Source organism: Felis catus, chromosome B4, assembly GCF_018350175.1.
Source record: "Felis catus isolate Fca126 chromosome B4, F.catus_Fca126_mat1.0, whole genome shotgun sequence".
NCBI lineage: Eukaryota > Metazoa > Chordata > Mammalia > Carnivora > Felidae > Felis > Felis catus.
Window position 1 is genome coordinate 118480427 of NC_058374.1, and position 23909 is coordinate 118504335.

A 23909-nucleotide genomic window follows, 5' to 3' on the forward strand; every position below is an offset into this window, starting at 1 on the left:
TCTGTGAACTCTCAGAGTTTGGCTCAGAGGAGTGTGATAGGTCTAAAGCCATCTCTTTATCCGCCCACAGGGCCTCGAAGCCTGCCTGAAGCACAGTAGGTACTGAGGAAATGTTTGTTAAACTAGATTGTGACTATTACCATTAAAATAAAGCTAGGGACACTGAACTCAGTACTTTATTATAAGGTCCTGGTGTCTGCATTAAGAAAGAAGTCTAAGGTTCAAAGTTAGAAAAGAGAAAGGCGAAATTGAGGTAGGTAGATAGAAAGGTAGGTAGGTAGATAGATAGATAGATAGATAGTAGACAGACAGATAGATGATAGATTCCATATCTACTATAGAATCCTTTTGAAAATGACCCAATTTTCCCTTTACTTTTAGCTCTAATTCTAAGCCTGCCAATTCCCTCCCACCCTGAATTGGTTACTGATAACTTACCAACAGCTGAACTAGTTTTTCTGAACAGACTAGAAAATCTAATCAAAGTTATCAGATTGGTTTATGTTTATAGGAAGACAGAAAAATGATTCGCAATATTCATTTGGGGAATGAATGAAAGGCAGCTAGAGGGGATTGTGTAGACTCCGTGGCATAAGAGCATTCACAAGAAAATGAGAAATTGCTATTGTGATTCTCACTGCAGCCCAAGTCCTTCGCAGCAGAGAACATGAAAGTGTGTAAGAAAACAAGACCTACTGAGAGCACCCTCCCTAAGAGATGCTAAGCAAGATGGAAGAGCAAGTTTGACCAACATCTCTTCTAAGTACATAAATACTTGACAATTCATTAACCATTTGAGTCCTGCTTGATGATGATTAAACCCTTAGGTGGATGTGAATCAGCTTTACTATGTGGAAACATGGAGAGAAACAGTTGTGAAAAATATGATCCAATTTCTGAAAATACAGGCCAATTAAAGTTTGAGATTTAATTTAGGAATTTTTACTCTGTCTGCATGATGTATATGTTAGTGATGATTTCTCTCCCCTCATTCTTCATCTTCATAAGCAAAAGGAGATTTTTTACTTATTGACGTATTACTGAAGAATCTAGCTTTTCTCCAAAATTACACATTTTTTTGCATAAATGTGCCTAATTACCTGAATTCAGTTTTGATTAGCAGTGTTAATTGATGCAGCTGTGGATGGTATCTGTTTACCTAAATTACCATGTGCAAACAGCAATATGTCTGGAAGTGAATATGCTAAACTGAAAATACTAATTAGCTAAGACAGATTGTTATTCAAGTCACATCGTGGAGCTTTCTAATGAAAGCCTGGATGTGTCAGGGTTTTATGATATTCAGACAGAAATGTCTATATTACATATGATTTCTAAATTTAATTCATAAGAACAGATGGGATGTCAGCCAGGGTTCTTCCGCCTTATTCCAGTATTAATGTGAATATTTGACTCAACTAGAGATATATTCATATGTTTTTTTTGTTAAGAAACTCATCATGTGCTTTGGTAGTGTGCCAGCCCTGCTCATCCAGACTCATCTATTTCTTGACCAATGTATTTCCAGATTACATCCACCTACTGTCCCAAAGATGAAGATAAATAAACCACCTTGCAAATTTGATCACATCAACTGATTAATTTAATGAAATCCAATAGTAGGAATGTTAGTTAAACAGACAGCTTACAGTGAGTAGCATTTTAGGGGGTGTTTTCTTTTTGCATCCCAAATAACTACTGCTAATAATAACTCGATCATACGATTCTTAAGAAGCAATGAGCGGGTTGCAGTGCTAAAAGGTAAGTTCTCATTGCCTTCCTGTTGTCTCATCTTCAATCATTTAAAAATGGATAGCAAAGCGGCACTTCTTTTCAGCTGCCCAGTTTTAAAGTATTATAGCTTTTACTGTGTCTTTGATTCCCATTACCTGTGTCCTAAAGCATGACCCGCTTTGCTTAAGGTTTCTCTCCAAAGAAAGCATTAATCTTTCACTGTCTGCTGTGGCACTCAGCACTCCTTAATGGCAACGTAACTTAGAGGTACCCAAAGATTAGAGTACAAATCCTACACATCATATTGTGAAGAATAATGGACCCGTCCTTCCTTTCCCAAGAGGCTGAATAACTGTGCTTAATACATAATAAGTCTCCTCTTCCCAAAGGCTGTGAAAGTAAGGCCTCTTGACTCAGACTTAAGAGTTTAAGATCCCTTATTAGATATTTTAAGATGCCATGAGCAAAATGGGGATAATTTTCATGATGCAAATTTGAACATAATTATAGTTTGGCATATTTAATTTAGGTGTAAGTGAGAGTTATAATTACCAAAAATTGAATTATTTCAATTATGCTAATTTCTACTCCCAAAGTTTTATGTCACTTGGGTTCTCTAAGATAGGTTTAGATCCAGCAAAATTACAATGGAATCTATACTAAAAATAAGGAATTTGTGGAAATGACTCTGCTCTCATTACTTTTTGGCCCCAGAAATGTTAAAGTACTATTAAAAGGCCCAGGAAACCATGAAGTGCTTGAGATAGCTTAAATCACGGTGGAAAAGGGGACTAGTCCTGCTTGGGCCGGTAGTCTTCCATTTTCTGTATCAATACCAATGGTAGCATGATTGCTATTTGCTGTGTAATCAATGAAGCTAATCCCAGTATTTTTAAAATAAAATGGGTATAATCATTATGGTAATTTAATAGTGTGCTTTGAGAAATCACCTTCAGCATTGTCTTGCCTTTGTCATCCTAGCATTCGTCTTTTCAAAAATGCTTAGTGCAAAATTCCTTTATTTTTTTAAATGTCTCTATTTTTTGAGAACTTGGGAGTATTGTATTTCCCAGTAGTTAAAGGTAGTAGTTAAAGGTATCCCCATGTTCTGTGGATAGTCTCGGGAGTTCACTGTTAAAGAACCAAAATGTGTGTGTATGCACGTGTGTGTACATTCATTCATAAAATCGCCTAAATGAAGAGGTGAATGTAGACATTATAGTCCACCCACCCGTTTGATTGTCGGGTGCGTTTGCTTTTGTGCTGCTGTGTTCACTAAAGCAACTGCTAAATAAATATAAGTCTTCTTTCAGAGCATAGATAAAAGAAGAAAAATCCTCCCTGCCAAGTTCAGCCATCTCTTCTATTCCAAGTGATGTTTGGGGCACTCTTTGCTCGCCATGAGATTTCCTAGAGATTTCCTAGATATCCACAACCCAAAAGTTGTGGGTTTTTTGTCTCCATGTGTAGATGTGAACTTGTCTTGTGTCAGAATCGTTTCTATCATCTTTGTTGGCAAATGTTAGCCTTTCTACACAGTAACCTTAAAATAGGAAAACAGGTCAGTGATGTGAAAGGTAAAATAGAGTTACGGAGGTTTATCAGACATTCCAATGAATTGTCTTTAGGCAAATCACTTAACCTTGGTGTGCAAATTAGTTAATTTTAAGAATAAATACAGCTATCTTTCTGACTTATTAAGGATTTATCACTTGTGCCCAAGGTTCAATAGATCTGTAAATGAAGTGTATGAATCTTTTCTTTGAACTCTAATTGGCATGTGGGGGAAGCAGGTCAGACTGAGTTAAAGGCTGAGAGACTTAATCCTTTGAAGAAATTTTGATTTAGTTTTATTACTTCTAAGTATTGCTAATGTATTCAAAGACTAATTTGACTCTTTGATGGCTTCATGTATGCTGGTTTCTTTTCAAAAGGGTAGACTGTAGACTCCCTGAGGGATATCTTTGGCTTCTTTGTTAAGCCTTCCCCTGTACCTTCACATATTTCTATCACATGAAAAATGGTATGCACACAGTAGGAGCACTCAGGGTACACCTTGAGTGAACTGTGGGTGCCAATGAGTAAAAGTCCTGGCCATTAACCCCTTTTATAACTCTCCGTAACCTGCATTGTAAGATACTATATATTACCTGACCCAGAGGTAATAAACCCTCTGAAGATACATGAAAAACTTTTAAAGATATATTTTGAAAAAGTTGCATATTTTTTATCAGTTTATATTTGGTCAAAGGAGCCCTAACACTTTACAAGGACAGAATTCATTTGAATTTGCTCTTTGAGAAGTGTAACATATGCTACACTTGAATTAATGCAAATTTCAGATGAATAGGATTTGACTTGGTAAGCAATGCTTTGTAAATAGGGAGACCTGAATGTAGATTTGGCCTCTGTCACTTTAGCAGTGTGACTTTGGGGCACTTCTTAATTCTTTTGGGCCTTAGTTTACCCATATGCAACAGAGAGATAATAATACCTACTTAAAGTGGTATTACGATGAATAAACCACATGATGTATATAAACACCTTAACTCAATGCCAATCATCAAGTTGACTCTATAAATAATAGATACAATTATTTTATAAAATACAGCTCTGCATCAAAAACCAACAGAGATAATTAGAGAAATTTTCTTAATGTGGCATTCATTAACTCTTAAAGTCTTAGGCAGTATAGTGGTTCAGATTTCCCACCAGTATATATAAAAGCCCATTTTGTCCCAGGTGTATACGTATGCATATGTGTTCATACACATGCACATATCATTTACGTAGAAAGAATGAAATTAAACATCTGGCTTTTCAAGGTATGTTGTACATGAATATACCTTCCTTCTTTTCTAATAATTTCTTACAGCTGTGTAGCATTTCATGCTCAAAAATTATTCTGTACACATTATCATATGTAATCTTCACAGTACTGAGATAGGAAAAGTGACATTTCATTCTTCTTTATGAATGAGATATGCGGAGATGTGAAGGGACCTACCCAGTGTCTCTTACTACAGTGAGGGTCAGGGAAGAAATGAAGATAGGAGAATACGTTCAGAGACTTTTTATGGACTGTTTGGAAAAAAGAAGCTAGTAATGCTGTTTTCTCCATGCAATATTAACAGAGCAACGTCCTATGAAATATTACTACATTTAAGTATAGGGCCCAGGGATGAGTATATTGTGAAATCCAGGACATTATCCAGGTTTTGACAGGTGGTGTGGAATTTGTTTCTCCTCGATAAAGATGTATTAAGAAATTCTGACTCATCGCATTGTTCACGACAGTTAAAGATTATTATTTCCACTGTTACTGCTAGGGTTTATATGGAAATGAGGCGAGCCATATTTTGAAAAGCTGGGACCAGGAATTTGGGTCTCCCTTAGGCCTGGCCAAAAGCCCAGAGGTCGAAACATGGGTGTGTGTCTAAGGATTTCTTAAGAAATTAGCACCGGGAGCCAGATGTTCGAAAAACCTATTCTTCCTTCATATAAGGAGCCGGTAATAGGAAACAGAAGATGACCCAAGGAAAATCATTTCAGTCATCATCATTTATTATGTGTTATGTTGGGTTACATTATTTCACTGATTCCACAAATATCTTATAAACACTTTGTGAGGTATTGCAAAAGGTACTGTAGGAATATAGAAAGTATAAGACACAACTTCACCTTGAATAACTACCGCATTATTATATACCTACTATTACAACAGGATATAGTTTAAGTGGCAGATTCTGCCTCCTTTAATTTTAAGGATATTAAGTGTTACATTTATTCATTCAACAAATATTAGTTCCTCCTTGCATTGGTAGTGGAATGCAAATATGGTCTGTGAAATTAGATGACCTGGGTGTAGATCATTGGTTCTCCACTAATTAGAGGTGGGGCAAATTATTTGAATCTCCAGCTTGCTTATCTATACAATTGAGTTGATCATAATAAGATCAGTATGGGGTTAACAATCATTGTAAGTCGCTTCCCACCATGTGGGGCACACACAAGTGCTATCATTTCATGAAAGTGAGTGCTTCTCCGCTCAAGGGATGTAAAAGTAGTTGGAGTGGAAATCCACACACCTAGGGCAACTGGAGATTTCTACATGGCATTTAAGTAAGTACAGTCTAACATGGTCAGACTCCATAGGTGCTGACAGAATTTAGAAATAAGAAAGGTCTTTTGGAGAAAAGGAAAACAATAGCAAAACTGCTCTCTGAACTGTGTGGTGTCTAGATTCCCGGCATGCCGTTGTTCAGTACATACAGCCTGATGAGCATCTCCCTGGAGACCACTGTTAATTTGAGAACCTACAACATCTGTGTGGTTTAAATAGGACCAGAGCCCAAACCTACAGCCACATAGAACACGATTTCCTATTCAGTGTGGTTGAATAGGACAGCGTCCATCCCTGGGCTTTGATCAATGAACTACATGGACCTAATTGATGCTGGGTTGTTGCCTTTTCAGACTGCAGGCATGGTAGAGTGTTGGTGTATGTGGACTCTTTCTGGGTTCTTATGTCCAGAAATTCCAAATTAGATTTTTGTCATTAGCTCGTCAAGCTTGTCTTAAGCCCACTTAATGAGGTCTGCCGGTGGAATGTCTTTTATGTTCTGTGGCCTTTATGCTTAGTCTCAGCTACTCTCAACTGTGGCTGAGAAGTTAATGAAGTCACCACAGTGCTCGCTTGTCTGCTGCTTTTGAAAACACACCTCGTATGTGTTTGGGTATTTAAATTCTGTTTTCTAGCTTTTAGGGTTTATATCCTCGTGGTGCATTCAAGTGCTATGGAAATAAGACCAGATGGATGTGACAACCAGCCATTCGGGAAATTACATACACATTACATTTTAGAAAACCAGCGTACATATGTCTATCTGGATGCGTTCATATGCTGGATTATTTTTGTTGCAGCCAAATGGTTGAGATTTCAGTGAGGCAGTTACCTAGAATGTCAGCTTGAGAATTCCTTTCAGAGGAAAAGCAGGGTCCGCAGTGAGCTGTTTTGTCAAACACAGTGAACGTGGGGACAGAGTTAAAGGTCCCGCTGCATTTCTCTACCTTCCTTTAGTTTTCTCCCGAGTACTCATCAGTCCAGACATTATATTCTTATTTTCTTTACTGCCTACCCTCCCCCCAATTCAAGGAGAGGAAATTCTTCTGCTTTGTCTAATACTTGTAGTGCTTGCCACATAGTAAGCACTCTACATATGATAATGAATAAATTGGCTATTGCTGAGATAATGAAATGGTATTTAATCTCCCCTTGTGCTAAGAGCCAGCAGAACGTGGAGGTTTTCTTTTGTCTCTGAAATGATGAACATGTAACCGTGAGCAATGGTGATGATGGGCATGATCATGCCTGTCACTTGCTACGTGCTAGGTACTGGTCCAAGTGCTCACAGACCTTTTGTGTGGAGGCTGTTTGTCTCCCTAGCTTATGGATGGGGAATCTGAAGCACAAATACTCTGACATGCCAGAGCCAAGATTCAAACCCTTGGGCCTGCTCTTCAACAATACCGCGTGTGTTGTCAAAGGCTACTTTTAGGGTTTGAAAATAAGTTCTCTCAGGAATTTATGCGTCCTTTCATTTAGCAAAAATCATCCCGCAACTATGATCTATTAGTTCTGTGCTGTTCCTAAATATGCTATTTCATGCAAGTATTCCCCTTGTACTCTAAGAAGTAGAAATGTGTAAAGGCAGTCACTTCTCTTATTGTATATTACTCTCTCCATTGATTTGCCCACCTACTTGGCTCTTCTGTGGAAGGGGAAAAAAATGATGATAAATGCTGTAAATAAATACTCTGGGTTTCTATGCCAGTTAGGATATCGTGTTAACAATCCCAAAGCATATTGTCAAGCTAAACGGAAAAATTGGTACTGGGGATTCTACCTTGGCTTACTCATGGTTACTCAAGTTTCATTCTTACTGACACAAATGGGGATCGAATATTCAAATTTAGATCTGAATTCCAAATATATTAAAGAACTTTCAGCAACAAATGTGTCTGCCCAATTGGGGGTGGTTAAATTAAGATTAGAGATTGGTTTCTGTACCTCAGCACAGACCTCCCATGGTCGTGTATGCTTTGTCCCCGGTGAGTGCCAGAGAAACGGAGAAGACAAAATAGAATTGTAAATCCCCCACAAATTGGTGAAATCACCTCCAGACACATAGGTCATCAGGAAGTGGACAGTGTATAGCATTCAATGACTAATAAATCTTCAGAAGAATGGCAGTTTTTAGGGATAATTTGTGTAGTGGGGGAACAGTGTTCCATAGGAAGAGGGACCATATCCTCATAAGAATTGGGAATTTTGTTCATGACCTATGCATGTCCCTGAAACCTTTCCTATTGTCCATCCACACGGCCACATTATTTGACCAATTCATTTTTCTGATACTTCTTTCAGTCAGTCCAGATACCCAAGTCAGTCTTCCTACATTCCTTCTCTTAAATTTATCAGTTCCATGAAATCCCACTCAAAAATGAAATAGCCTTATTTGGGGCTTACATAACTCTATTGATTCCTTTTATATAATATGCATTTATATGTTATACATTCGTGATATTACCTAATTTGGTAGAATATCAATTCCTTGCCCCTACTGACTGAATGAGATAATTCGTGCAAAATGTTTAGCAAATTAAGTACATGGTAACAAACCCCAATAATGGCAACCATTACCTGTAAACATACTCAAATACATTGGAAGAAACTTGGAGAAATCCATTTTAAACAAGGACTTTGGGATGAACTCATGATTTTTTCCGTTCAGGGTCAGATAAACAAAATCATAGGTTTCTCTTAAATTACACTCCAGGACTTTATCTCCATACTCTCTCTAGAATGCTTCCTTATACCTTCCCTTTCATACATTATGAAATCAACCGGTCCTCATGTAACAATCATCATCATCGTTATCATCATCACCATGATAACCATTTCTCCAAAAAACACTTAACAATATTTACAGAGTACTTTACACTTTATAAGGTACTTCCCTTTGTGTTTTCTTCTTCCCACAACCCTCTGTGGTTGACATTGCAAGTACAGAGGAAACAAATCACGTTGCTAGTGTAGGACAGATCTAAGATTCAGAGTCTGATTCTCAGATGGCATATCACAGTGATGAATGGGAGATCTGTGCAAAAATTGTACTGCAGACAATTTTTAATAACACCTGCAGGCATATCTCACCTTCAGAGAGCAAATTTTGGAAATAATATTTTTGAACTAATCAGTGATTGAGCCTGACCTTAAGGAATGTAGACATTCTCTCTTGTATGTCTCTAGTTGGTGACTGTGGAAAGAGTTCTGAGACCTTGGTTTCCAGCTGCCCCCAAAGCTCTTGCAGCAGACAGAAAAGCAAGCAGGTAATCAGGGTATAGAGTTAAGAACATGTGCTTTCTTATCAGGACTGTAATGTGACAAGGCCAGAAATATGACGGGTTATGGCATTTTTTTAAAGACTTAACATTTTTAGAGCAGCTTTAGGTTTACAACAATATTGAAAGGAGGGTACAGAGACTTCCCATATACCCCCAGCTCCACACATGCACAGCCTCCCCCGTTATCATCACTTGCTACAAAGGTACTTGTTTTCTTTTTTTAACCAAGGATGAACCTACATTGACACATCATAATGACCCAAATCCATAGTTTACCTTAGGGTTCACTCTTGGTGGTGTACATTCTGTGGGTTTGTACAAACAGCACAATGACATCTATCCATCATTGTAATATCATACAGAGTGTTTTGTCACCCTATAAATCCTCTGTGCTCTGCCTCTTCACCTCTTTCCTCACCCTACCTTTGGCAAACACTGATTGTCTTTCCGTGTCCATAGTTTTGCCTTTTCCAAAGCATCATATAGTTGGAATCAAACAGTATGTAGCCTTTCAGATTGGCTTTTTTCATTTAATAATATGCATTTGAGGTCCCTCCATGTCTTTTCGTGGCTTGGTAGCTCATTTCTTTTTAGCACTGAATAATATTCCATTATCTGGATGTGCCACAGTTTATTTTTCCACTTACCTGCCTAAGGCCATCTCAGTAGCTTGGGTCATGGATTTCGATGAAGAAAAAATTCTAGGGATGAGCAAGTCTGTTCATTAACGTGTCTAATACTGCAATGTTACCAGGACTCCACATAAATATGTCTAACAGCTTTACAGCGAGAGATAAATGAGGCATGGATGTTTACAAATTATTTGTGTCGTTGGATGGGATGAGAAATGGGAATATGCCAGTTTCCTATTGAAACAACAGTTCAGCAGTTGACAAAACATTCCAGATAACAGGAAGGACTGTCTGTGGGTGCAGTGTGAGTGCTTAGTCACTGCCAGGTAAGACAGGAAATGGAAGCAGATGATTAAATAGAGCTAAAGGAGATAATGCCTCAGCCATTATTATTATTATCCACTAATTATTGCTGTGTTTCCACGATATACCCCACATGTGGGTGCCTTCTTCATCCTCGAAGGGCTTATATCTGGGGTAGATGAACAGTGCTATTTTTGACTTGTTTTCCTAGTCATTGAGAATATTTGAAGAACATACTTGAGGGTTGGTGGGAGATTTAATGTTTCACATCTATGTTTTTAATTGAGGAAATGTTAGCGTCAAAGTAAATTTTGGAGATTTTGACTATTTTGCTGTGGTGGAAATGAAGAGAAAATATTTTGACCACATATGAAACAAATGAAGAAAAGCTTACCAACCGAATTTTAAAAATAACCAATGAAGGGCTGATTTGGAAGGTTTATTTTTATTTTATCAAGCCCTAACAGAACTCTAAGTTCTGAAAGCAGAAACTTCGGGGAGAATGATTTGGGTGGGTCGACAAAACAGAAAAAGGGTACAGAGTTTGCTGGAAGACAGGCCTGCCCATTCCCTGCTACTCACCTGGAAAGGTTTTAAACTCTGAAAACAACATAGAACAAACACATCTGCACATCATTAGCATTAAAATAAGGTCCTGTAAGAAGTCAGAATATCCTTGGGGAACAAATTGGTAGAGTCTCAAATCCTTTTCAAATTGCAGAAGAGAACATGTTTTACCTTCCCATCCTGTGACTGGTAGAGCCTTGAGAATACCTTGTGTATACATATGTATTTATTTGATTTGTAAAACAGGCCCTTTTCCTTCATAGCCAGAGGAGCCATTCCCAGAAAGCGTGCAGGCAGTCAAAACATTTTCAAATCCCAAAAGCCAAAGGAAACTAGCTTTTGGTTTATTTACTGGGCTTTGTCTTTCTAAACATTTTCTTTTTTAAACTGGCCCTAAAAGGGCAATAAACTAGGTCCCTAGTAGGCCTGAGAGGAGAAAAAAAAAGATAAAGATTAAAGGACATTCAGCAGGAATGTCCTGCAAATGATGTCTGCCTCAAGATGTATGGTCAGTGAGATAAGTCTAAAAAGAAGAACAGTCTAGGACAATCTGTGCTCTCACAAAGCAGCCAAGTGGTCTCGGCAACATGCTTATCACAAACTCAACCAGGTAACATATTTGTGAAAAAAAACTTACATGAGGGTTTTTCTCCATCCCAATCTCATTACTGTGTGTCAGCAGTGCATTAGGTATTGATGAGGAAATATAAACATTCAAGAAATCGAGTGGTATTTTTTTGCTGGACATGTAGCTGTTGACATAGAAGCAGGTATTAGAAAATAAAGGGTAAGTTCAAGATCTGTGTTCCACAGAAAGAGAATGAAGTGACTTAAACCAAGTTTGGAGTTTCAAATCTCTACAGAATTCCATATTTTGTAAAGAATGAGTCCTTCCCCTTTTAAATGCCAAGAGACCAACCCACACAATGTTTAAGTAATTAGCTTCAATCCAAAGTTCAAAGTTGAAAACAAATCGAGAAAATCGAATGGTATGATTGGCAAAGGACCCTTTCTTAGTGTCCTAAATGCTGTACTGAAGCCTTCAAAAATAACTAAATATTATAAGAACTGAAATAATGTAGATGGGGGTGCAGATGTAGGGACATTGACTGTGTTATGACAGTCCAGAAAGGGGCTTCTTCAGGGAATTCACCCGGATCAGATACTTTAAGGTGTGGTTGGATCCCGTAGATCCAGAACAAAACATCATATTTTGTGGCATCTCTCCTTAATAAATCTCTTTAGACCATACATTCATCTGCATATGTGCAAAGTGGGGGTGGGGAAGTAGGCTTACCAAATCCAGAATTTAAAATTTATGGAGTTTTCACTAAAGCCATCGAGGAGGGAATAGGGCTACCTTTACTGAGTCTCTGCTGTATTCCAGGTATTTATTATTAACCTCTACTTGTCACAACTATCTAGAAAAATAGATAACACTATCACTATTTTGTAGAAAGAAAATATGAAGCTAGTTGTGTTTAAGGAACTTTTCCAAGGTTACTCAGATCAGATTTTTAAGTGAGAGTTGCTTTCAAAGACCGTATTCTTCCACTGACACCAAACGTGCAAGCTTACCACCTTGAGAGGCTGTCCCAACTTGAAATTTAATCAGGTCACCTGGTGGCTCAGTCTGTTAAGCATCGAACTCTTGATTTCGGCTCAGGTCATGATCTCACGGTTGTGAAATTGAGCTGGGTGTGGAGCCTACTTAAGATTCTCTCTCTTCCCCCGCCCGCCCCTCCCCCACTCTCTCAAAAAATAAATAAATAAAAATAATCAGTGATGGTTTTGGTCCATGGTTAACAAACGCAAAGTCCTGACCCCCTTTTCACAAAGCTCCTTGGGTCCTCTTGATAATTGAATTACCAGGCCTGGCATTTCTTACGCCATCTAGGGAAAGATAGAAGGGTAGCCAAAGGAGGGGGAAAAACAAGAGAAAGAATATTGGATCTGTCTGCTTGGTGGTTTCTCGTAGAGGAAGTAAAAGGAAGACACTTCTTTTCTTCTCTTTTCTTTTTTCTTTTTTCTTTTTTCTTTTTTTTTTTTTTTTTTTTTTTTTTTTTCCTGTCAAAAAGGGAAAGGGTAGCATGGGGTAAAGGTAAATAGAGAATAGTGATGTCGTGACAATGAACCAAACAGCACAGGAGAATTGGCTTGGGGGTAATTTCTCCATCTCCCTGATCATCACATCCTTCACTGAATGAGAGAATATTCTGTTTGGCTTTCAGGCTGAGGTTGTCATGCAAGAAGTGTATATTAATTTCACATTTTCTCATAACTTTCTTTTGAGGATAAGCATTTTGGTTTTCTGCTGTTTATTTCAAAGGCATCTATATGCTAATATATCTTATGCTAATTATTTTCATGTTTTCCCCTTAGGTTATGCTTCATATCACCCACCGGGGAGGATCATCTCTCATGAAAACTTCCAAATTTGATTTTGAAAATTATTCAGAAAAATTTAAGCCACGCTATCTCCCACTGTAGGAAAGAATATACTCTGGAGGTTCCTATAATTCAAAGAAAATGGACTGGGATAACATTTGGGTTTGCATGCCACCAAAATCCTCTCGAGAAGGACAGCCAGGTACTCAAAGCATTTAGCATTGTGACATTGAAGTGTTGGAAGAATAATTAAAATAAAAATCTAATAATGTTTTTTTTAGAAATTGCTAAACGACTTTGTTTGATCCAGGGACGAGAAAGGGAAAAGCTGTTTTCATTCCCTTGGCATCTGAGGTGTAACTGCCTTACTGCTATAAATACCATATTTTAATTGTGTGTCATCACTTCTTAGCATCATTGCTGGAAAGTTCATTCTAATAATATTAATGCCTGAAGCTGAGTTTCTGCTTAAAGAAAGAATCCGGTAAAAGAGGAATTTCATATAATTAGCTAGTTTGATGTTTTCTTCCGGCTTTTTCTTTACAGCGTTTTGTTTTTGTATTTTGTTGTACTGTGTTTTGAAAATAGGTTGCAATTTTGTAAAAAAAAAAAAAAAAAAAAAAAAAAAAAAAAGGAAATTAGCCAATTAACCTGTCTTAAAAATATTTTTTCAGGCATCTTCTTTGGAAGATAAGCAAGGCCTAAAGAAATGATTTCTCAACATGAGATACTAAAACTTAGATCACTTTGGAGGGTAGTTTACATGTCTCCCTTGGTTAAGAATTAGGCCCCTCTTGTCCACAAGCACTGTCAGAGGCACAAGGAAAAGCCCCCCCCCCCTCCCCGTTTCCCCAACCTCTGAATTGTGCTCTGTCCTGCTCAGCACTTAAGGAAACCAAAGAATCAAGCACTGGGGGGGCTTCATACTCCAGACTTAAGCTCATTTTGTGCCCCAGCCCCCTCTTCACCTGCTGCTCTCTCCACCTCTCGGTTGCTGCGCCTAATTTCATTTCTATTTTCTAAACGCTTTCACTCGGAGGCCTCCACAATGACTTCATTCTGGCACCTCAGCTGCTGCTCTTTCGCCTCTCGGCTCATGCGAATGCCTCTTGAGCTCCAAGACAGCTGTGTCAGGAGGAGAGTTTCCTTTGAGGGTGGGAAGAAAGGTCTCCTTCTGCAAGGGTGCCGGACAAGCAAACGCGGCTCTCCTCCAGACAGGGGGGTGCTCAGAGCGCCCCGACTAAAGACAGGTGTAGACAGGTACCTGGGCAGCGTGTGCTAGGACTGCAGCCAGCATTTCACCATGTACAGTCATCACGTCTCCGTGAACAGGGAGAACCAGGGCTGGGGATACATTTGGTGAACTGGTTAGAAAAAATGATCGTCAGTTAAAGGTACAACAACAGTTTGTTGAAACCTGGCTATGTTCGGTACATTCTGATGAGATAAAAGACCTGCCGTAGTTGATGTGCCAATAAGCCTATGCGACCCCTCATTCTTTTCTTCTCGTGCCACTTATTTGCCCGTGACTATAACAAAATAGCCACACATCTCCCCTTCTAAGATTGTGTGCAAAGAAGGATTCGACCTCAGTGCAGCCCCAGCTAAGAAGAAACTTTCTCTTCTCGCTCTTCTCTGAGCATAATTCAAAGACAACTCAAATAGAAAAGCAATTTGTGTGCAATTAGGCTCCAAAATTTATTAGGTGTAGGTGAACCATGCAATGCGATTAAGGAGGCTGCTGTGAGTATATTATTCCCTTCATGTACTAAATTCCATGAGGACAGGAAAGAGATCTATCTATCAACAACTGTTAGCCTGTAGCTCTGGAAGGTGGCTGCATTTTGTGGACTGTCAGCAAATACTTGGTGGGCATGACTCAGTCTGTATTAGCAATGAAACTTGGTTCAACAACACCCCAGAAATGCTGTGTGACCTGCGAGGAGTCGCATTCCTGGGTCCTGTAATGCTCATGGGGCATGCTTCAAAGCACAAGGCTTCGAATAATAGGGACTAGCATCACATAAGTCTGGAGTTGAGTTCCACATCAATACCTTCTAGTTTTCTGACCCAGATGAGTTTCTTGATCTCCTTGAGCCTCGTGCTCCTCGTGGGTAATATGGAAGGGGAAAAAAATTTAAGTTAGCTGTGCAGATTAAGTGAGTGTGTGGTGCCCACACCTAGTAAATGCTCAGCTAATGGTCACTACTTCTATTATCATTATCATTTTTACTAGTAATACTACTTTTAGGATTGTTCTTATCATTATTATTAATGACATTAATGTTTGGGTGAAATGTCCAGAATTTTTCCTCATAGAGAACTTAGGTAGTGGGGATCAGGAGATACACACGAGATAGTGTTTTTGCTATGAAATGAAGAGGTGGAAGCCTCGAGTTTTAAGGGTGATTCACCGGAAGCCTCCGTACCATCACAAAGTGTCCGTAAACACTTTTTGTGGTTAAATCTACCATGTTGCACAAGGTAAAAATAATTTTAAATCCAAACAAACGGTACTGCTTGTATCTAACCAATGCCAGACATTCAGGTAATATAGGAAAACAAGTCACTTGGAAGATAGATATTTTTATCCTCCCTGCCAAGAATTCAAATGTCCAGCTAATAAAACTGGCCTTTTCACTTGTCTTTGGGGTACCTGGGAGTATGAAAAGCCATTTTGTGAGTGGCTTTTTCCGTTGCTGGTAGCGGTGGTCGTTGATTACAGGATACAATTTGAAACTCCTGAAGGTTGTGAGGCATGGCAAGGATCAGGACGAAGGCTTCCTATAAGAAAAGCCATCTTGCTGATGGAAAAGCCCTAGTGAGCTGCCAGGCCATCTTTGTGGAGCCGGAACATCATAAGAAAGCCTGCAGTTGGGTCTGTAGGCCATTAAAAAGTTTCAGCCTCACTACTAAACAAGAGAAGAGTAAAGAGTCTTGTGTTTGCCTCAAAAACACACGCCCCTCACAGACAGAAAAGTCAGATGTTAATTAAGCCTTTGAAGGGTTAGAGTGGATCATGCCATTCCATATCAAAAAGTCAGTTTTGACTTCTAATTGCATGCCAAAACCAACCAACCAACCAACCAACCAACCTGCAAACGTATTTGCTAACAAAGGTTCTTATTGCACACAAGTCGCATTTAAAGTAAAAAGACAAATCTTTTTTTCTCTGTATTTGGAATGGTTCGAAGCCCAACAGAGCCTTCATTGAGTCTGTATTTGTATGTTCCATTTACTTTTTACCATTTCCTGTGGATTTCCTTCTTCATGAAGCCATCCCTCAAAGGAAATGCTGACAATAAATTAATGTCCATACCTTGGTATATTTTATGGTGTTTCATTTTAAGTATTCACACTTGGATTCGAGTGCAGCATCCTTTATCTTTGCTCAGCATATAGTAGAGGCTAAATAAATAGCAATTAAAAGAGACAGGCTCTCTAAAGTTACAGCAATATTTCCCTAGATTTTCTTTTCATTCTGTCATTCTTCTGTGAAGTTCGTGTAATTTGTCCTCAAATGGGCAAGATTTGGGATTGTTCACAGTCACAAGTGAGAGAACAAAATAAGAGATTTTCATTTGTAAGATTGCCTTTCTCTTATCTATTGGTCTTGCCTCCCAGACTGTCTGTCTGTCTCTGGAAAGCAAAGTCAATAAAAATGATTAGAGCTGGCATCTCACAAATGTACACCCTTAAACCATGAAGCAGTAATGCTGTGCAGGAAATATTTTTCTGACCTTTTCAAATTGCATCCAACTGTCTCGGGAATTTCTCAGTGACTAGAGGTAATAAGGTTCAATCCGTTTTACTGGCTGGCTTCAAATTTAGTTCCTCCACATCTCTAACTTATCTATTCTTTGCATCTTGGCTCCGGCATCCATTCAGCACAGAAATCCATGCATCTAATCTTTTCTCCCCCTTCTCAGGTTTTGCTAAAGGATCACACTGTGGAATCTACAACCGCGACAAACTTCTGCACTTACTGCCCCTTGAAAAACAAAATATTGGCATGGGAAGGTTAGTGGGCATGTTGTCTTTTCGGAAGCCCTTGTTGAATGTGATTAGCTTGTAGATTTCATCCCTGTCCTACACCACAGTTTTTACCTACGTGATTTATGCCTCAGTAATCTTCATTGTGTGAAACTTTTCCAACTTAACTATATCACAGGCACTCTGTAGAATATTAAAAGGGGCAAACCTATGCGCATTTCTTTTGTGTTAAATTGATTTTGATTTTTTTTTTCTGCGAGTCCATACGCAATGGGCATACTCTTCACCAGCAACCTGCACCCGCCCCCAGTAAGGACGGGAGTCATCCAAGTGTGACGCGCTAAAAGGCAGCTGGGCCGCCCCATTCGTCACCATGTTCCCTGCCGGAGAACAGAAAACAGAAGCTGGGGACACGTTTCTTGACCTCACAAAAGTGTTGGATGTCAGGAAGCCTTGACAAGGAGTTCAGAAATCTTGTCTTACTTTTCATATTTAGAGCATCTCCGTGCTGTGATTCTGGGGAGCTACCAGAGTTTCCTCGTTCCTCCAGATTCAACACACACTGTTGTTCCCACCCATCGCCTGTGCCCTGCCTTCTGCAGCGGTGATTAGAATCTTGGCCGGAAGGTCCTGTGGTCAGTGGGGCTTGGAGCCTCTTTCTGGAGCCTCTCTCTGTTCATGGGCAAATAGCCACCAGGAGGAAGAAATCTTTTTGAAGTTGCCCTTCTAAGAGTCTGTGTTTGCTTGTACACTAATTGTCAAGTTTGATCATCAGAAGATAATTGGCTTTATAGAAATGAGATCATTTCAAACAACTCTATTCAGAAAAAAAGTTAAAAAAAAATAAGTTTAGAGGGTAGAGGATGAAGAACAGGCTGGTTTTTTTCACTCACGTGCAGCAATGTATTTTTTTTTTCTTAAAAGAAAGTGAGTAGACTTATGCAAAAGCTCATCTTCATAATATAGCCTATTTTTTTTTTCATTTGACAAAACAAAAATAATGGAGTTGGTGACAGTTAAAAGAAAAGATACAAAGTATGTTTAAGAATGGGTGTTTTTTGAAGTTGCTATTTTGTCATATGAAACTCAATCCATCTTGCTACTAGATGTTGACCTGGAAAGGGACAACAGTCCTCATGTTATCCCTTTACAGCCTGGGTGTGGGTAGCTGGTATTTTGTTCAGTAAAGACGAGGTATTCGGGCAGTTTTGCAAAGTCAGACTTACCCACTGTTTGCCGTGCAGGGCAGTGTTTTTACCACCAGCCGGGGCAGAGTGAGGGCTTCCCGGGTGACAGTCGCTTGAATGGAACTGTGTGGTGCTCCTGACGGTGGTTCATGTAGGTGCGCATACGCCTGTGTGCACGCGTGCAAGCGCGTGTGAGGTGCGCAAGGTGTGCACACGAACTTGAGTGTGGCATCGGAAGACACCAAGCAGCTCCAAAACCAAGTGGCCTCTCAGCTCTGCCTGGGGACCTCAGGGTCTCAGTGGATTGCAGAGTTTGCTCTGTCCAGGAACCCTCCCAGAACAGAGAGGGGGCTCGGCCTGCGGGCTCAGATTATTGTACAGTTGGCACCTCCTGTTTCCCGTTTCTAAGATCTTTCCTACTGGGGCGCCTGGGTGGCGCAGTCGGTTAAGCGTCCGACTTCAGCCAGGTCACGATCTCGCGGTCCGAGAGTTCGAGCCCCGCGTCAGGCTCTGGGCTGATGGCTCAGAGCCTGGAGCCTGTTTCCGATTCTGTGTCTCCCTCTCTCTCTGCCCCTCCCCTGTTCATGCTCTGTCTCTCTCTGTCCCAAAAAATAAATAAATAAATAAAAACGTTGAAGAAAAAAAAAATTAAAATCTTTCCTACCGTCGGGACCTGGAGGTAGAACAAAATCGGTGTCCAGCCCTTCCACTGCAAGTGTAAAGTGACTTGAATGTGGTGGGACAAAGGCATGAGGCAGCGCGGGGCTCCATTTGCCAGGGCTTGTTTTGTTTTGCTGGGTAGTCTTAGATTTGGAGCGCGACTGGGGAACGAAGGGGGAATTGCCAGGTGAAGAGGGTAAGGGGGATGAGAGGCCTGATTAGCAGTGCGGTGGAGACTAATTACTAGTCCTTCCTTATTGGGTAACTGCTATTTCCTGGGTGTGGCCTGCATCGCTCAAAAACCACCCTTGCTCTTCCGAGGCCCCCCGGGAAGACGGGTTAACTACTCGGTTTACCGGGGGTGGGGGGCGCAAAGTGAGGCGTGAGACCGTTGAAACGGAGTTTGTTTCTGAGCAGCAGGGCCTTTGTGTGAAGAGAGTTGTTCTTACACGGAAAGGAAGGAAATAACTCGTACCCAGTGGGCTTTGACCTTTCCTCTTCCTCTTTCCCCCTCCTCTGTCACCTCCTTCCTCCTCTCGCAGGGCTTCTCCTCCTTTTTCCTTTCTCAAAGAGAGAATCAAAGGAGACCCGGCTGCTGAAACGCCATCCCACTGTGCCTCCTGCGACGGCGCATTCTTCTTCCCGTGCTTGCTGTTCAGCTACTTACTTGTTTTGGAAGTTTGATGAAGGGCGCCGAGTTCTGCCTCTAGTGGCTTCTATCATTTTCACATAAGGTAATTTTTATTACCTTAAAATAGTACTACAGACGGCAGAAGATGGCGATTACAGGCTGTCCTCACAAGTTCACGTTCTGCCCCGCCTCGTCTGCCCTTCGTTCGTCCGAGTTAATGATTTATCGGGGTGAAAGAATGGATTGAGGGAGGCAGAGACGCAAAGGTATTTTTGTGAGTAGCCCAGCAAAACCTGTTTCTCCAAATATTATGTTTCTAAATCAGGATTGAACTCCTTCAATTAAGGTCTCTTTTCTTCTTCTATTTGCCTCACATATCAATATTACAAAAATAAACATGTATGATGGCCGAAGCAGGCTTGTTATTGTGGCCTTGGCTCGATGGAGATGTCGATGCCCGAGGATTCAATTTCGCTCTTACAGTGATAACTAATACGCTCCAATTTGTTTCTCAGGGAAGGAGCTTGGTTATTTATTCCAGGTAAACTGGGCTGCCTCTGTTGCCACAGCATCGAGTAGTCCCTGAAACTGAGGCTGGCCACCTGATGGGGCCTCCTTTGTTCCCAGGCGTATCAGAAGACAGAAAGGACTCAAATCTTCAGCAGAGTGGTAGAATCTCAAAAGCTCAGTCACCACCGTTCACTGCAAATATATCTCTTCCTAGAGTGGGTGTTCTGGAAATTCAGACTGCATCTCACTTGCAATAAATAGCCCCCTTTAAAAATTTCAAACAGAACCCCACAGGAAAAGCAGCATGGCTTTAGATGGAAAGATGATTTCAAGCTCTCTCTCTCTCTCTCTCTCTCTCTCTCTCTCTCTTTCTCTGAGGTCTCTTGAATATGCATGTGATCCCAGCCCAGAGTTCTTCCAGGAAAATCTTTATGTTCGCACAGGTCTCCTTCGATTCCCACTATCATCCTTATTGGAAATAAATCTAAATAAGTCAAAATAGTCTAAACAAGGATAAATTGTTCCGAAACTATCTGCCACACACAGTTCATCTCCCACACTTTGCTTGCCATTACTGCTGAAGGAAGGGAAATGATGGCATCAGCTTTAAATCTATAGATTTAGTAGCGGGCACCTGCCTGTGCCTCTGTGATATACTGGCGATCTCCACTTATTGTTGGGGTTGCAGCAGTATTTATGTTTCCTTAATTGGAACCCCGCGGATACCCCATGGGATTTCCTCCCTTTGGCTAGACAGTATATCCATATAGACATAGAGCATAGCCACCGTGGTCTATTGTAATATTATAGTCAGAAATATCAACATGGGGATCAAAATTAAACCAACACCTGGGCTAATGGAGTTTCTAGACTGGCTTTTGATATTATTAAGAAGACACCATTTTTCTCAGTGTTTATCTTTGGAGTTAAAGCAATGTCAGCAGAAATTCAAATTGAATACGCTTTATCACGATGTTTCCTCTTCTGTTTAATTCTTCATCGGGTTGCTTCCAGGGGTGAGGGATGACTGATAAAATTACCAAGTACCCCACGTAATGGACAAGTAAACAAGAAACACGAGAGGTTTGGGCACACTATGTGAAAATGTTACCCTTTTATTATATCTTCTTCCTTTTTAAGTGAATGAATATGTTAAGATCAGCTTTACACAAATGCTTTGAAAGCTCAATTTTCTTAAAATTACGTTAATTACGATGAAATTAACAAGTAAATCCCCTTTATGTTAACTTAGTGTCAAAACAGGATTCATCACCTTGGACATCAGAGGGCCCCTTCATTGTCTTTATTTGTGCTTCCAGCATTTGCATTTGCTTATCCCTTGTGCTATTTTTATTTTTGTCATTGGAGTTCATGAAGACTTAATCATCAGCCCTCTAATTTTCCAGAAAAAAAAAAAAAAATGTTGATTTATTGAACTGACTGCCGAAAAAGAAGAGGAAGACGAAGATGAAGAAGATCAATCTGACATTGTAGGTTAATAGTAGGGAACAAAACACATTCATAATTAGAAGAGAAAAGGACTTTCCTTGTTCATTCCAGTTTATAATAAAAAGCCCCTCGCCAAAGTGTCTTAGAAAATAATGCATTCAGACTGAGTCGAATTACCGCCTAGCAGATTCTATTTATCTGTAGCTTAAAAAGCAGCTGCGTTTTTGTAAAAAGCAATGAATGTGGCAGTCCTACTTAAAGGTAGAAGAAAAAGAACACCCCTTGTTTTGTAATAAGGGGATTTTCAATTTAAAAGAGAGAGCGAGCCTGTTGTGTGAAGTACGGTTATTACATTCACTGTATTCTATCTCACCCACCAGGAGGCTAATAATGAAGGGCCGGGGAAGGAGGCCAGTGCTAGGAGGGTTATCTCACTGCCTCAGATGCTGGATAAGTCGAAGGAAGCAGAATCGCTTTTGGATGACATTCAGAAAGGCCGGAGTGATTATTTGGGAGAGAAAAGCTTGCCTATTCTTTTCCAAGGTAAACAGTTCATTTCATCTGTCGGCTGCATGTTTCGATGTAAAAATATGTTTATGTAAAGATATCTATAAAGTTTGCCTTTAAAAAAAAATCATTTTAGGTGCGTGACTGTTCCCCTGGCCTGCCCATCCACTGATGAATTATTAGCAACGTGCCTTAGACAAAGGACGCACGGGAGCCCCACCACACCTAGAGCCACGCTTTGAAGGATCTGCCAAGCTCACTTTTAATCATGAGAAAGAAATTACCCACATGGAGTCAGCAGAAAATGAGAAAGTAGAGCTCGTGCTGCGAATAATTCCAGCAAGTGCCAAGGGGCTAGTTGAGGAATGGCTTCATGAAGTGAATATCTTTAGCTTGTACTTAGGGTTTGGTTAGCGTATAATCATTTTCTCTTTTAGGAGCGTTGACTATCCTCAGTGTCTTTCCTCACTAAAGAGTGCTCAGAGCATTCGTCAGGATGTTGACAGATTTAATATCAGTCTCGTCCTTGTTGTTATTTACTATGACTAATTTTACATGTGCAAATATGCAAAAATCAATTTAGGCGGAGAGGCGCTCCGGAGCCAACGACTGTTAATCGCTGTATGTGTGTGTGTCTCGCTTGCGAGTGGATGTCCAGTAATTTCTGTCTCTGTGTGTGTACGTGCCCTTGTTCTTGTCTTCTCTCCGTTGTGCCATAGGTTGGGAGGTTTGGCCAGCCAATGCCTTCTCAGATGTGGTCTGAGGCTTTCATTTGATTTTTGGACCAGGAAAAAAAGAATGTGTCACATCATGATTAATGGTCAATCTGAATTTTCAATTCATATGAAAGGAGAAGGGGGAGGAGGATATGAGCCCAGTGATGAGACTAACCTTTTCCCTTTGGGAAGAGCATGATTCAAATTAAACATCACTTTCAGTGTGAAATTAGTTTGAAGGCTTCTTTTTTTTTCTCCCCCCCCCCCCCCCACCCCGTGCCTGGTTTAACTCCATGGTGGCTGCTCCTGCGGAGAGGACCCTTCCATCCGGCCTCTGTGCCTGAATCTGTTCCCAGTAGGCCATAGTTCCTCTTCTTTTGTTTTATTTTTCTAAAGACCAGGTCCAAGAAACCAAAAAAAAAAAAAAAAAAAAGAATATTTTACTATAAAAGCATCATTATTCACAAGATAAGATTTTCCCCAAAACATGTTATTTCTTTGTGTCCCACTTATGTGTCCAAAAAAGATAAATAAATAAACAAATAAGCAAATATGTAAATAATGTTCTTCTTTTGAGGATAATTTTGCCAGGGAGGAGGAAAAGGGAAAGCGAGGGATCCTTTCCAAAGACCTTTGAGTGCCCTCTGCTTTATGCCAGTTTCTGCTAGCCGAGTGAGCCACATTGGAGAACAGCAACCCCAAACCCCAAGCTTTCCCTCAGTTCTCTAGTTCCCCACGTAACCGAGTCACAGGATCGCCATGTCAACCTGCAGCAGCTCTGGCTTCAAGCAAGCATATGCTGGGACAGTCTGAAACTACCCTTCAGTACCTACCAGAGACTCAGGCCCAAGCTTGTAGAAAGAACCCACTGTCCATGGAAACGCTGGGCCGCTTGCCCATCTGTGCACATTCTGGATGCCACAGTTAGGCGTCATCAGGATTTGATGTTCCATTGATGCTCTTTCTGGAATTTGGTGGCTTGTAGAGAAAGGACAAGTATAGAAAAGGCCAAGAGACAGGCTCGTTCTTCCATGTCTTTTCAAAAAGAAGATGCTAGGGCTTTGTAATCCCTTTCCTACAGGAAGAGAGGTGTGGTGGGGGAGGGGAAGCAGCTGGGTGGGTGAGGTAGGGGAGGGGAGGCAGCTGGGGGCAGAGGTAGAGGTGGAGTGGGGGAGGTGGAAGGTGGAGGCAGATGAGCAGCTGTGTTTATTTTAATACATATCAT

The 23909-nt window shown here is 40.3% G+C and overlaps 1 long non-coding RNA gene across 7 annotated transcripts in view; it reads left to right on the top strand.

Annotated features, from left to right (window-relative positions):
* The window catches only part of LOC109501733, an 84934-nt gene extending 61704 nt beyond the window's left edge, over positions 1–23230 (top strand). For 6 of the 7 annotated variants that reach the window (XR_006600993.1, XR_006600992.1, XR_006600994.1 and 3 more), the window contains 4 exons: positions 13026–13233; positions 16961–17051; positions 21842–22004; positions 22105–23230. This is a non-coding gene — a long non-coding RNA (uncharacterized LOC109501733). Of the gene's footprint in view, positions 1–13025; positions 13234–16960; positions 17052–19413; positions 19606–21841; positions 22005–22104 lie in introns of all 7 variants that reach the window. The other variant, XR_006600995.1, reaches the window with a different exon arrangement.
* Positions 23231–23909: the final 679 nt, after the last annotated feature.